This window comes from Bos indicus x Bos taurus, chromosome 9, assembly GCF_003369695.1.
Source record: "Bos indicus x Bos taurus breed Angus x Brahman F1 hybrid chromosome 9, Bos_hybrid_MaternalHap_v2.0, whole genome shotgun sequence".
Classification (NCBI taxonomy): domain Eukaryota; kingdom Metazoa; phylum Chordata; class Mammalia; order Artiodactyla; family Bovidae; genus Bos; species Bos indicus x Bos taurus.
The window spans coordinates 59,641,827-59,646,635 of record NC_040084.1 but is presented as its reverse complement, the minus strand read 5'-3'; the positions used below and the strand labels follow the sequence as shown (position 1 = coordinate 59,646,635).

General features: G+C 39.0%; 1 long non-coding RNA gene across 1 annotated transcript; it reads right to left on the bottom strand.

The window, feature by feature from the left end:
* Positions 1-415: 415 nt before the first annotated feature.
* On the bottom strand, positions 416-3,981 carry LOC113898805. The gene is made up of 3 exons (XR_003512743.1): positions 3,865-3,981; positions 3,622-3,737; positions 416-654 (listed from the first exon to the last, which is right to left on the bottom strand). It is a non-coding gene; the product is annotated as an uncharacterized LOC113898805 (long non-coding RNA).
* Between the last annotated feature and the right edge of the window lie 828 nt (positions 3,982-4,809).

Sequence of the window (4,809 nt, the reverse complement as noted above, 5' to 3'; positions counted from 1 at the left end):
GAAAATAGGAAACATGAGTAAAAATGTGGCAAGTGGAGATTTTCCAAAGTCCCTAAGTCCAGGGCCTCAGCATTGCCTAGGCTCCGGGGTGCTGACCACATAGAATCGTAGTAATTACTGCCTCCTAGAGATCTGAATACAAAAAACTGCAGAAATCTGGATTTGTGCTCGGAGCTCCTGAACCAGACGGGGCTCTGGCAACCTAATCAGAGCTACAGATGAGTTTTTACTTTCCCACTCTGCACATACAACACAAGTCTCCTGATCTGGGGCTCCATCCGTTTACCACCCCCCTCCCTAAATACAGGGCAAATAAGAGATTGCCACACGAAGCAAAAACTACAGTGGGTGCTTCGGAGCCATTTAACAAGTCTGCCTGAAGAATACCTGACTAAAAGCGACGCTGACTCAGGGCTAGTTGCTTTATTATCTTTATTAATATATTCAATGTCCCCTCTCTGGTTCTCTGGATAAAGACGATAGGAGACACATCTGTTCCAAAGCTGTTCCACTGAATGGTGATTCTGATGACTTAATGCCTTTTCAGACTTCTGCTGCCACCGCTGTTCTTTGGTTTTGCTTTTAAAGTGGCTGAATGGAATCTCTAAGCCTTCTATTATGTCTGCCTCTTATTTCTCTTTTTTTTTTAAAATTCTGAGGAAATAATTCAGAACACGTCAAGGACAAATGCTTGTTACAGAAACTTTAAAAAAAAATACTATTATTATTCCAAAGCAACACAAAGATCTTTTAATTTCTTTGATTGTTTAAAGTACTCTGTAGAAACATGACGTCTTAGATGTGGAGACAGTTTATAATTGAGCATGCAATCTGAGTGCCCGGAAAATGCATTGGTTACTGGGATTCCCAGGGACTCCAGAAAGTGAAGAGGGTCAGGAAAAGTTTATCGGAATTTGATAGCAGCCTGCATACATACATCCAGATAAAACTACAGCCAATTACTATGGATGGCTTATTATGCTCCCCCGCCCCCGAGCTCCCCCAATTCTGTAGAGATTTAAATCTTTCATCTAAAATAAAGATTTGTAGCGTAATGACCTGATTTAGCTACAAAGAAGAAATAAATCTGACAGCTGGGACCAGAAGAAGTATTAATCTCCAAAGTTCATGGGTGCTTTTGTCTCCCCCTTTCAGGTTTTATGCAACAGGATGGAAAAAAAAAAATAGTGAGTGACTCTGTATTTCAGCTCGAGTTATATTGCTTGGGAGAAAAGGGGCAGGGAAATGGGGAAATGGGGAGTGGGTGTTAGAGTTGAAAGAAAGATTTTCCATGCTTTAGAGACAAAGCAACCAACGAGAAAGCAGAGAGCTGGAGCCATGCCGTCCCTTCTATGGCCTGGCCGGGGCTTCGAAGAGGCGGGTGGCCAGGGGGCTGCAGCAGGAGGAGTGATGGGGGCACCTAGGTATGGTTTCTGATCACCCAGGCATAATTCAGTGGGACTTTCATGATGTGAAAGTTGGGTACTGCGTGATAATTATTCTCCTTTCCAGTGTCACGTGTGACCCCTGGCTCACACTGACCCCAGGTGAAGACAGAACCCTCTCTGTAGTCGACCAAAGGATGAGCTCTGATCTCAGCCCTCTGAAGTCACTGGCTTCTGGACACGTGACCTCTTCAATTAGCCTTCTTTACATTTCCTATGGATGGAGAGTTTTGGCTCACATCCCCACTTCTACCTTTGCTCAATGTGAAAACACATTATAAAACATAATTGTTTGAGGGTGATTTTAACAGTTCTAACCAACCAGCTGTTCTGCAAGAGAAAAATAATGTGGCTTTAAAGAACCCTAACTTTGAAAGTGAAGTGAGTCCTGTATGCTGCAAAGGGATATATTGACTTGATGGTCACACAGAATCCTTTGTAAAATTAGTCTTGAAACAGACAGTAATTTTAAAGAATAGTGCTGCTATTAAAATATATCTCTGCACAGCTGTAGGACAGATTTGATTCCCCTAGGGGGAAACTGAGAGGTCTGTGCGGTCTTCACCGGTCTATGAACTTGCTGTGTGTTAGTGACAGTTTGAGTACTTGAGGCCATAGGACTTAGATTCCTAAACAAATTCTCTAGGCTCCCACAGAAATAGGCGATAAAAATGGTCTTTCTGTGTTTTTAACTTCCCTTAGATCTCATTGAGCCAAGAGTCAAATCCACCATGAATAAATGTGTTGAGCATTGTCAGAGAGCTGTATTAATGGACAAAGGCCCACTTGAAAGGTCATAAAGTATTTCTCTCACATAGGTGATAGATGGCAGTTTGGAATTTCCTTGGCTTTGTTATACTGTGTGCTGAGGTGATGGTAATGTTTGTCAGGGACAGCCTGTCTTGGCTCATTGAACTAAATGAGAAGCTAAGAATCAAATTCTCAGCCTTGGCAGGGTCTTATAGATAAGTCATGAGATTTTCTCTAATGAGGTTTTCAAAGGCTCATTTTTAACATTAGAAGCTATAGCTACTGGTTATAACTAGTGTTCAAAACAAACTTGGCTTCAATCCAGTAAAACTGTTAGAATTTCATCCAAGACCTGTATGACTGGATCAGAAAATCTAACCCATGGGGCCATCGGATGTCCATACAAAAGTGGGCAGAACTTTGAGAGTATAGGATTAAGATTTGAAATCTTATTGGGAAACTAGAGAAATAGATAAAGCAGAAGAGGTCTGGTAAAGACAAGATCGTAGTGTTAAATCTGCAGAGAAAGCACTTTGTACAAAGATCAGATGGGAAATAAGGGCTAGTATACATTGCTAGCAGAAAAAATTTGCGCACCTCTAATTGTTTTCTGTTCAGTTGTTCCCTCATTTTGTAATTCAGTATTCTATCTGAAATCTTCTTCCAGTGGAGATAGACTGAACAGGGAGTCCAAACTTATAAGGAGTTTACTTATTTCCCCAACTTCACCTTTGAAGCAAAGGTAGTTTTGAGGCAGGGCTGTGAGAGTCCAAATACTGAAAAATGACACAGCTCACAGTGAAAGGTAAAGTCTGAGGCCATTGAGTCCCCCATTAGAAAGCAACCTGGGACCATTTGGTGTAGGGGCAAACAGCTTGCATGTTTAATAGTCATGAGGCTACTATTATATTAAAGCATTTGCAATAATTATTTTTATAATGCTAACACTGTCATTATGAAAACTTGAAATGATGTCCAATAAAAGTTTGGGTTCTTAAAGAAGTAAATGTTTCTATGGGGAACTTCTTATTCTTTAATGACACTAGATAAATTTACTGACTTTGCAATCTATTATTAATATTATTTTTTCACAGATAGCACTAAAGTAAACTTTAGGATAGCTCTTCGCAAATAATCATACAGTATGAGGTAGCAGGGACTAAACTGATAGGTTTTCAAGGATGTAATTTTGAAAGCAAAAGGAGTTAGATGACTAGATATTTTAACTGTTTTTTACCTTTATTCACATCCATCTTTACATAGCACATTTCTTATAAAAACTTGAGAAAATTTTTATAAGAAATGCATAAGCACATTTCTTATAAAAGCACATTTCTTATAAAAATTTATAAGCACATTTGTTATAAAAATTTAAGAAAATGAAAAGGGAATGAAAGAAAAAATACTTTCTGTATATTGTACTTACACATTGAATCCAAAATAGATGAAAATGATTCTCCTAGCTGGTTAAATGATTTCTAGCTTGTGTCGTCTTCTTTAATCGTCTTCCTCCAACGTAACATTTTTCCATGGCTTCCAAAGCTAGGATAAATAATCACAGAACATTTTGAAACAAGGATTTCAAGTGAAACAGAAAGAAAAAAACCTCCAGCATAACTATTTTAAAGATCCTGGCCTATATGATTTGCAGTTGAAAACAGTTCCTCACTTCAGGGAAAACCAATCAGTCATACACATCCATGAGGAAGCTGCCACACCATGGCATCATGTTGAATATTGCAAATGCCTGTGACTGTTCACAGTGGCAGATCCAAATAGTACTTAGGAACTTTGGTGCTATCTATGCAAATAGTGTTTGCTAGATTAGGACAGAGGGAATTGGTGACATGGGTCAAGGTAAATGGGGTGTGATTTCAACATAAGAGAGCCTCCTCACTGCAGACGGTGAGCACTGTTTTTCCTTGACTTCAACACAAATGTGTCTTTGACAAAATAAGTGAAAATACATTAAATCCCAACTAAATCAAAGACAAAGAATTACAACCTCACAAGTGCCCCCTGTTTTGGATGTTTTCATGGTCCATCTTCATAGTGCAGTTGCTAGTTATCAGAATATCATTTATTTTGTTCTGAATCAAGGATTTCTTGGAATTGTGCAGTGGGTCAAAAATGTAAGCCAATTCCATATGCTGTCTTTCGTCCTGATGAAAAAATCACTAATGAATATTCTCTAAATTTTGAGTGATCTTTAGTAGTACAGAGTGCATTTTCAAAGTGGTAGGCTGTGAAATACTGCTAATGGGATCCTTATAAAATAAACACTGGAGTGACAAAGCTAGTTGCTTTTGCTTTATGTTCTCTTCAGGAACCAGTGCTTTATGAGTGTTCAATAAATATTAAATAATTAGGGTTATGGCTATGGAAGCACAGCCAAAGGCTAAGTGGCATTTTCAAGGTTGTAAAACATGTTAGCAAGGAAATCTGGGATTGAAATTAAGAGTTCTTCACCTCTTCCTGGGGCTTGGATCAGTATGTCCCTCTGTTTCCTTAATCACATATAACCATTGGATTCCTTGGCAACTCCTAATCCACTGCTCAGTTAGGCAAAATTTGGAAGCCTCCAGGCAATGACCTGTTTTTCAATGGGAGAACA